Source organism: Pipra filicauda, unplaced genomic scaffold (assembly GCF_003945595.2).
Source record: "Pipra filicauda isolate LSUMZ 115617 unplaced genomic scaffold, ASM394559v2 scaffold115_size4368891_pilon, whole genome shotgun sequence".
Lineage (NCBI taxonomy): Eukaryota > Metazoa > Chordata > Aves > Passeriformes > Pipridae > Pipra > Pipra filicauda.
Window position 1 is genome coordinate 2,059,811 of NW_024103607.1, and position 10,491 is coordinate 2,070,301.

Genomic DNA, 10,491 nt, shown 5'->3' on the forward strand with positions numbered 1-10,491 from the left:
TTGTAAAACCTCGGTGACACAGTTTATCGATACAGCAGAGAAGGCCAAGTCTGCCTTTCTTATAAGACAGGCGAGGTCCTTCTTCTGAAATCAGTTTTATATAAATTTGCAAAGTAATGGACTGCTGGCTTCGAAAATGTACACTTTAAAGCTGTGTGAGATCCTGACTATATTGCAAGATGGTGATGAGGGGATTCAGTTCTGCTGCACTGCAACTTCTTGCAGTACCTTTTCATAAAGCCACTGGTAATTTTAAATGTGGAAAAGGTGCAGCCTTTTTGGAAAGAAGGGTGGGAGAAATAGGGTCCCCATGAAGAACTTCTATCAACATCAGCAGAGTTAGTCCTACCTGGCTGTCCTAGGACATTGCTAGAAGGATGGAAGAGTATTATGGAGAGAGCAAAACTTATCTAACTCAGCTGGAGGAGGGACAAAAAGGAAGCTTTATCTTTTCTCTAATTAGCTTCTGGAAATGTGGACAAGCAACAAAATGATGAGTCCTAACACGAGCACAGTGCTTGTGCAGTCATTTGGCCAAAAGGTTTCAGCAGTGAGTAATCCCTTGTTTTCTGTCTTCTAGCAGACACCTACATTATCTCAATACACCCGGTAGTTCAGTAATGAGCCTGTATTATTTCTCATTTATCAATGTGCACTTAAATGGCCACAAATAAGAGGGGTTATTGCATTTGGTAAAAAAAAAATTATGTCCAGGGGGGTAGAATGTGAACTACAATGAATGTGTAGATATGACTTATAAATGCAGAACTTTAATTATCCTAATTGCAATGCTACCACCTATAACCTGACTTCACTCCTTTTTTTTTATGATTATATCAACTTATTTCTCTCTATTCAGTTGTTTGGCCAGCTCCATACTGCACCAATTTTTTGTTAATAGAAAGTCAGGCCATCATCAGACCATAATAGTCAGCTACATACTACGGCCTTACACATCTACTATTGTACAAGTAAATTAGGTTAATTAGGTATTACTATCATCACTACTGCATTTTTGCAGTAAATAGAAAAGAGAATTAAAAATCTGTTATTGTTGCTATTTTTGATTCTAGTGTGTAATGTATCTGTTTGAACAATCTCTCTAACAATATTCCAATACCTTATCATTTGGGTGGTATGGCTAAGGAATCTGGCTGGGAGAGCTTTGATCCTATTCGTGTTTGTTTCTACCAAATACACATAAAGTGCATACTCTATGGCAGTATCAAAACACAGGGGGAAAAAAATGCTACTTGCTAATTTAGCAAGCAACATTATTTTCTATCTGAACAACAAAATTTTGCATTTTAGGAATTCAAGAGAAACATCTGGCTTTACCCAGACAAGAACCTGGATTTAAAGCCAAGCATTAAATCCATCCAGGAGGAGACCACACCAGTCCAATTGCCCTGTAAAGATGGTGTGCGTCATCTGCCAGCAACAAATATTGGAAGACATCCTGCCCCTCTGCGTCCTGTGTGATTAGTAACACGTAAGAACTGGGTCCATGAAGCTGGTTTTTCTTTTTTCCCCAAAATGCACTGATACAAATTAATCTTCAGTTTACAGCCTGAAATAGCCCCTTGAGAACCCCTCCATAAAAAAGCTCATCTTTGCATTTTATAGAGACTAGACTTAAAAAGAAGAAAATATGTGAAACAGAGCTAGATTTTTCTTCATTGTCAGTAAGAGGGTACAAGTACTACCTCAATTTTTCAGTTATTCTGTAAATAATGTCTCACTGCATTTTCTTTAGGAGTATATAAAACTGCCTGGCTTTCATATCTTGATGTACACAGTACATTCTGCTAAGAGATCAAGGCAAGTTCACACCCCTATCCTCAAATTCTTTAATGCCTTAGGAAAATGACTGCTACAAATATTTGGGGGTTAGAAGTGCACACAGAAATTACCAGTAGCATTTCCCCTTTGATTGCCATCATTCTGAATAACAAACACTGTCACGGCAGAAAGAGAGCAAGATGACATGATACCATATAAAATGACACTACCTAAAACATACCTGTAAATGAAAGCTTTGAGAAAATGCTATCTTTTTAATAGGAAATATAGCTCACTTGAATGAATATGCAATATTCTCTCAGGGTTTGAATTAAATACAGACCTTAATAATTACCCTAATTACTTCTGTTGTGATTCTACCTTTGAGTCTACATGAAACAAACATCTAACAATTAGTTACATTTTCATTTAATCAACTGGTTTTGAATAAACAGCTGTTAGTATTTCTTTTAACAAACCTGTTCTTTTAGAAAGACCAAAGACAAAATTGTTTGTTTCGATTTAGCATCCAACATGTCATTTAGTTTGGACTAACATATTTATTTGGATTTTTTGCCCAGCAACCAAAGTTCTCTATCTGGCCACAAAAGAAACACAACAAAAGCTACAGCAGAAGGTGGAACACATTATTTGGTAACACATCTCAAACACAGCCTGGACAAACCACCTCTGAGGGTAAAAACATACATCACGTTTCAGCTTCCAAGCCCAATTTAGTCTTCAGTCTCTCAACTGAGCCTGTCAATTAGGGCGTCAATTAGGCCTTGATCCAGCAGAGCACCGAAGCATGTGTGTAATCTGAGCATATGAATAACCTTGTTGCTCACTGCAAATCAGGATGATAGTGACAGGGGAAAAATGAACAGGACCACCAGTTCATTCTCACATACAGCAATTACATCACACTTTAAAATATTTTCTTGATGAAGCAACATACTGGAAAATTGTGGCATTTGTCATCTCTGCTCCTTTTGGAGCCAGTATAAACCAAGGTTGCTGTTCATCTTTTTTAGTTGGCAGAAAGAAACTAGATATTCACTCCTCTAAAACTACGAGAAATTATTTTCTTCCAAAACAGACCTGATTTAAAGTGGCATCTCTTTTTATAAAGCTATACAATAATAAAATTGTTTCTTATGCATAGTGCAAACTGAAGATTTTCAATATTTGACTTGTTAGTAGACTTGGCACTAGTGAGGGTGCTGCTCCTAGATACGTAACTAGAAGTGATTTACTGTTTTGTGCCTGAGCTTGCCTGTACCTAACACGAAGAGCACAATCCCTCTCCTTTTCCAAAGCACTGAGGTCTCTCAGTTATAGAAACATTCCCCTAGGATAACTTTTTGCTGTTGTTCTTGGGCATACATACCGTAGCTCCTGAGGCAAATCAGTAGCCATTGCAAACTGATGCATATTCCTCTCCACGAAAGTAAAAAAATGTAGCTACATCATGAGATTTCCCAGTTAAAGAATCACAAAGGACTGTACAATGATGTGCCTGCAGAAGTACCGGTGGAGGGAGGGCTGAGAATACCCAACTCAGGACTCCACTGGGCTGTTGTAATAGTTTTGCTCTCTGGACGATCCTTTAGTAACGAGATGAGAAACACAGAAATGTCGTCTTTAAGAACTTTCACTTGACCTCTTCAAAGCTTATCCCATGCAAGTTTTAAAATACCACAAACGTTTGAGATAAACTATGCAACATGGAGCTTGCTAATGACAGAGGCAAGCCAGCCTTGGCAACATGCTTTCAGCGCTAGGCAAATACAAGTAAAAATACTGTGATAGTTCCAATCCACATTTTCCTCCCCGAGTCTGATGTTAGCCTGAGAGACCCACACCCTGACCAATTCTTTTATCATAACTGTAGAGCAAGTGATACAAGAAGGAACACAAAACTAGGTTCAGGGTTTTGCCACACTCAGTTACAAAATGATTCCACGCTGGGTGATGCCACTCAGAAAGGAAAGGGATCCAGTAAGAGCCTAACCTTGCTCCCACTGGAGTTTGCAGCAAAACTTACACAGAAACAGAATGAAACCTACATTTGACACCAATGTTAAAACTGATGGACGCCTTTCTATAGCCTGTCAAGTCAGTGATAGGTTGTTTGTACCTTTGATTGTTAAAGGGAAATTACCAGATCAGAATTCTGAATCCTTATAATAAATGAACTTTTAAAAATGTAACGCTTCTCAAACACTGTGTCATATGTTTTGTCAGGCTAGTGTAACACAAAAGGTTGTGATGTATACATTAAGATTTAAACGCACTCTCTTTGTAAGTGACAAGAAACGTGCAGCCTTTCCATCGTTTTTTACACATGAAAATGAACTCATTATTTCTATCTTAAGATTCAGCCTTAGAAGTATCTCAACAGCAGTGTTTTTTACCTTCTGAAAACGGCTGATCCTAAAATGCTTTTGCGGCTTTCTACTGAGGGAAAAATAGAGTTTAAAAAAACCCCACTGGCATTGCAAAAACTCTTCCGTCCAATGCATTGGCATGTTTACTTATCAACACATGTCCAGGGCTCACCCAAACATCCTTCCTCCTTTGAACAAAACATCTTTCCCCAGTTTCTGGGTTTAAGCAGAAGAAAACACATGGTGGAAGGTGCATGCAGTCTATCTCAGGAGCCAGAAAACAATTCTAAAATGTGTACAGGGCTACAACAGTTAAATCTGAAAGCTGCTGAGAAATTGCTTGGATGCTATGAGCAAAAAGTGTGGTTCCAGAGTATAATCCTAGTGATACACTATGTTCTTTGCAAAAGGTTGTGAGGCCTTGGCCTAATAAGCATAATCTCATTACACTGCAAATAAAAGTTTCCTATTTATCTCCAGATTTCAAATGAATCTAATAAGGCTTATGATACAGTCACCCAATACCCTAATCATATTTCTGCCTATCTAAAAGCAATCAGTAATTGTGTTATAGCAGAACGTGCTGACAATACCTCTGACACAGAAAGGAGAATGAGAGCCCAGCTGTACTAATTAAATTAAATGCTAGGCTGATGGAATACATTTGCTGAAGCTTGGAGAGTATGGGTGCAGAATTAATAAGCATTACAGCTCAGAGCAGGAGATGATATCATAATGGATGCAAGGTTTTGATGTGGAGAGCCTCATTCAGATTCAATGTACCATAATGTACGGATGTGACAGCTGCTTAGAGAGGTGCAGAACCTTGAACAAAGTGCACAGGAACTTTCTCTGCCCCCTCCTTCTTTTTTTTTCCCCTCCCCTCTCTCCACCCCCCATCTTTTTTGTTACTTACTTAGGAATTGTATTTTAATATTATCCATCAGCTCAGAAAATACTCTGTTTGGGCCACTGTTTACTATTTATTGCTATCCTACTGGTTTGCACTGCCGCTTCTTTTCTTCCCACCTTTTCTTGTCTGCGGTTTTAAACTTACCAGCCATGTAAATTCGAGGAAAGCCCTTTGAAAAACAGTTTATAATGATATATATATATATATAGGGTTAATAATCATTTTGCCTCTCGTCTCTCTTTCTTATTATTTTTAATGCCAGAAATCCCGAGGGCGGGGGAACTCCTGCAAGGGAGACGAAAAACCAAACGCACACCACCTCTGTCACTGCGGCCAAGCTGCTGCTGGAGGCGCTGGGAGGGCTTGGGAATGAGCAAAAGCCACTGGAAAGGACCCAGAGCCGGTTTCCCCGTCCGAGAGCCAGCGGGGCCCCGCCACCCAGCCGCTCTCCCTGCCCGGCCGTGCCAGCACAGCACAATCTCTTGCTCATAAATGGCTGGCGGGGAGCGGCGGGTCCGGGGCTGCTGCGCCAGCTCCGCCGGCCGGGGCTCATTACCATGAGAATTTTGACAGGATATTAGATTTACTAATCCTGAACTTTCCGGGCTGACCCCTCACTCGCGAGCAGACAATGCCGCTGCCTGCCGGCCGGGCCCCTCCGCCTGCCCTCAGCATGTTTTACTCCCCCCGCCCCCGGCACACGCACAACCCACACGAGGGCACCGCGGGCCGAGGGCTCCTCCGGCCGCCGCCCCTCCTCGCCTGGCCCGGCCGTCCCTCCTGCCCCCCCTCCAGCCGCCTTCCCTCGCTGCCTCTGTCCTCTCCTCCGGCCCAGGTCGCTTGGCTGTGCCCCGTTTCCATTAGGAAGCTGAGCCCTGTACGGGAGCAGGGCCCGGCCGCTGCCCCGAGCCCCGCTGCGGGGGCTGCACGCGCCGCTCCCGCCCCGGGCCGGCTCTTCCCACCGGCCCCCTTCCCCCCCCCCAAACCGGCCCCTCCTGAAAACACAGTCCCGATTAAGTTGCTGAAAACAGCAGATTTCCACTGATACTATACAGATAGAGCTGACCATTAAATTGCAATTTTACATCCCCAGGCAGCAGTGGCTGCTGACAACCTCTAAAGCTTGTAATCCCATTTAACCCCCTCCTGTCATGAGCAGGCCCACCCTTTTGGAATAATGCAGGCCAAATTAAACCTGACACGGCAACAAGAGAAATAAACCCCCCTTTAGCTTAAAAGTCATGCCACAGTGGGTAACCCTGACCTTTGGCTTCCCCTCTCCCTTCTCCAGGGAGCCCCCCCAGATGCTGGCGTTGACAGAGGCGAGAGCGGGGAATTGCAAGGCAGCTGGATGGCCCTGGGGACAAATTAAAGGGAATTTTGCTAGACAATAGAAGGAAATTTCACCTGAGGGTTTGTTTTTTTTTTTCCTCCCCCCCTTTTTTCTAAGTCTTCCTTTTGTAATAAAAAATGAGCCCTGATCACTCACTGCCAACTCTTTCCTGTCTGGCCTGGCTGTCAAAGGCCATCCCTATTGAAGCAGCCTCAGCCAGTGTTACAGCCGCCTTGCCTCAGAGAGGAACCTCAGGTTTTCACAGCCCACGGCTGGCGTTTAGTGCCGATTTCAGAAGGAAGCTGACCACTTCTAAGGTCCCCTGAAACAAACACAAACCCGCAAAAAAAAAATAAAATCCCTCCCTAGCTCAAACTCATGACTATAGTCCATCTCCTTTGTTGGGAGAGGAGGGGAAAGGCACGTCAGGGTGAGACTCGTCCTGCGTTATTTGCACACTGCTAGTCCTAAGTACAGGAGGAGCTTTCAGACCTAACCCAGGCAATATTGCGCTCATTACTCTGGTCTCATTTGGGGAAATAACGCTGTTTGTTTGATAATATTTTTGAGAATACTGGACTATATGGACAAGCCTCTGTAAGCAGTGTACATCCGCACCACCGCACCAGCGCTTGCAAATGTGGAGGATGGCTTTTCACACCTAATCTACACACAAGCAGACCACCACAAGTTTCTCCCCAGTTCTCCTCTCTGTTTACTGCCTGGTAAAGAGAAAAGACAAAAGTCAGAAAGCACCTGCATGCAGAAAAAAGCCACATTGCCACTCTATCTTCAATTTCTTATTTCTGTCTTTATGACAGATGCAATGGGAATATGATTCTATAGCAAAAATACAAACCACCGCATTTTTCTACCTATCCACCTGTCTACAAATACACACCTGTATGCAACCAGACTTGCCCTTTCCATCCATGACACTTTTCTCAGCACTCCCCCACCTGCCCTTATTTCTGTACGCTGAAGATCACGCTAACAAAACACCTTCCAAAACGCTGCAGCAGGAGAGGTAAATGCCCGGATCGAGTGGAAAGTTTGCTACGGAAGTTTGCAAGCTGCTTACAGCGAGCCTCTGCAAGGGACCCTGTCTGCACCACACCATTTCGCCCGTAACTCACCGAGTCACTCTCCTAGAGGCCCCACAGCAGGAATGAACTTGCAGCGCTTCTAAATAGTGGAGCACCAAAAAAGCAGGCTCATTACCTGGACACATGGCTTCTCATTACTTCATTGCTTCAGATGCCAGATCCCTTGATGCTGCAGATCAGCTCAAAAATTTGAAGTACTCCTTCCTTTTTTCCCCCCCTTTCCAATTTTCTTTCTTTCATTCATTCTTTAAAAAAAAAAAAGGATGCTTGACTAAAGTTAGCTTAAATTTGTTAAGAATAAAACCGGCATAAATGTTTATTTCGACTTCCTAGTGCGGCAGTGTACCGAAGCCCAGCCCGCCCGAGCCTCTTTAGCAATGGAGTGGTTTATTTAATTTGTCAGTATAATAGAAGCAGCTGAGTGAGAGACAGAGAATGCAGTGTGGTATAAAAGAAACAAAGGCTAAAAGTACCACTATTTTGATTCCCTTTTTAAAATTACTTCCAAAGTGTGGTATCTATTGTGAAGAATAATGCTGAACAAAGCACAGTGTCTTGGCAATATTCACAGAGCTCATTCACAGAGCCAGTTCTGTCTGTACATTCAGAGGTAGAATACACTTATAAATGATGCATTGGAAGGACTATAGTTCCTATTGTATTCCCAGTGTAAACAAAAAGACAGACAGAAGCTGAATGGCATATGGGCAGCAGGGCCACACTTTATTCAACCATTCCAGCACCATTGTGAAGGTAAAATGGAATGGGAGTTCTCTCTTCAAATCCAGTGAACACATTTTGGGTTAGGCTAACAATTTTTATATATATGAAACACAGATCTGGTGGTAATTTTGTACAGTTCTGTGGAAAAGTGATCTTTAAAGCAATCTACAATAGGGATTGCTGTCAAGTTTTGGAGGTCATTCCCAATGGAATTAAGTAGCCTCTGGAGAAGACTGGCTGACAGAGGGTCTGTGTGTTGGCTGTAAAGGTGGGTGCTTAATGCATAGAGCCAAAATGGCCTAAAAAAGCAGTAGCAAAAGCTGGCAAGGAGACTGAGGTCCTCAGGATCCAACCTACCTGGAAAAAGATATGCTACTGGAAGGGGTTTTCTTTGTATGGACTGGAGTTTATCCCTCTTTTTGCACAGTTGAGCCCCATTTGTTAGCCAGCGAAGACTGTCTGAGCCTGCAAAAGGAGATTGGTAACTTTGCCAGATGAGCATAAATTGCCTTTACTAAGGTAGGCAATGTCCCTGCTGAAGAGTTTATGGTCAAAGCATCTTCACTGTGTTTGAAGGGGACGAAAAACCACTTACGTGGAAGAAACATTAAAATTAGATGTGTCCTTTCTGCTCTTGCTGTGTCAACTGATACCAGGAAGTTTTATGATCACTAGCTCCTCTTCCTTCCTTTATATTTTCTGCTGTCACAGAAAGGCTCACGTGCTGAAACTCTACTCACTGTATTCAGTCTTTCTGATTCCTGCAGGCATGCCTGTGTCTGTGTGATACAGTGAATCTGCTGCACATCACACTCCTTGGTTGCATTTGGTGGGACTTGTGCAAGTAGCGTTAAGGGACTAGTTTGCCTTTTCCTTTTTTTTTTCTCCCTTCTTCTGTTGGCCCTGTTGCATTTGCTCCTTGCTTACCATGGGTGATCACTGACTGAGTTCCAGCAACCAGGCTAGGAATATCTTGTTTGATTTTGTCTGACAGCTTTTTCGTGCTTGGTACAGCTGGGGCCAGGCAGGATTTCACAGCTGTTTGAAGTCACTGGAGAATGGTGTCCTTTGGGAGCTGAGGGAGGGTTGCAGTTGGAATGGGAGCTGTCTGGAGATAAGTCTGCCTGACCTGTTCTGGTATTAAAAAGCCTGGCAGAATTTGCTTTGTTCTGATGGGATGGAGATTTTGCAAGTTTCTGCCTTAGATAAGTCACTGTCTTATCAAGGTCTAACATGATCATGTAAATAGAAGAAACCATTCCAGATGAGGATTACTCAGCTTGATCCCTAAAGTTGAGTGCCTGCCTCTCTTTATGAGTATTTATAGCCTTTGATTAAAATAGAATCTGGAAACTCTGTGTCCCTGAGCACTTTCCTAAATTCTTTGATTCTATTCACAAGAAAATAGTATTTGGATTAAAGTATGTTTGATGTTTCCAAGAAAAAAACTCATCTAATACTATGTTTTCATTGCAAGTTGCTGCCTGCCAGAACTGATGCCAAGAAACCCAAAATATTTTAATGACTGTGCTTAGATGTCAGCACTGATTACAGATGCTTGTGTCCTCCAACTAGAATTTTTCTCTTTAGGGATCAAAGTTAGCAACCGAGACAGTTGGAAAAGTCTGCAGCTGTTGTAGTACCATGGTCAGAGCTGTCGGTGGACTTCATGAACTCCCTTGCACAGCAAGAGTCCTGGGTAGAGCCCTAGGCAGATTAGCTAGTGGCATCACATATGGCTGAAGGAGTGGGAAAAAAACGAAGACTGTTCCAACAAAATGAATGGGTGAATGACCAAAAGAAAAAGAGCTTGGAACTTGGAAGAAGACCTGGACAGACTCACTGTTATTGAGAAGGCATGTTCTCTCATCAACTTTATAAAAATTACATCATCTTGTGCTGTAAATTTGAGATGCAGATGGACACATTTTGCCTATTAGAAACTTACTTTAGGTGACATTCAAAAGCACAGTGACGACATGGATGTGGAAATTCACAATTTTTTTAATGTTCTTTACTCAATGTCTCAGTTAGGCACACATATTTTCATTCCTGAGTGTTGTGGTTTAACAACAGTTGGCAACTAAGCAGTGCACAGCCTCTTGCTCACTGCCCCCCACCCTCCAGTGAGGTGGGGAGAAGAGATGGAGAAAAGGTAAAACTGACAGCTTAAGAACAGGTAAAAAATTGAAATAAAGTAAAATATACTGCTAGCACTACTAATTGGAATGAAAAGGAAGATAA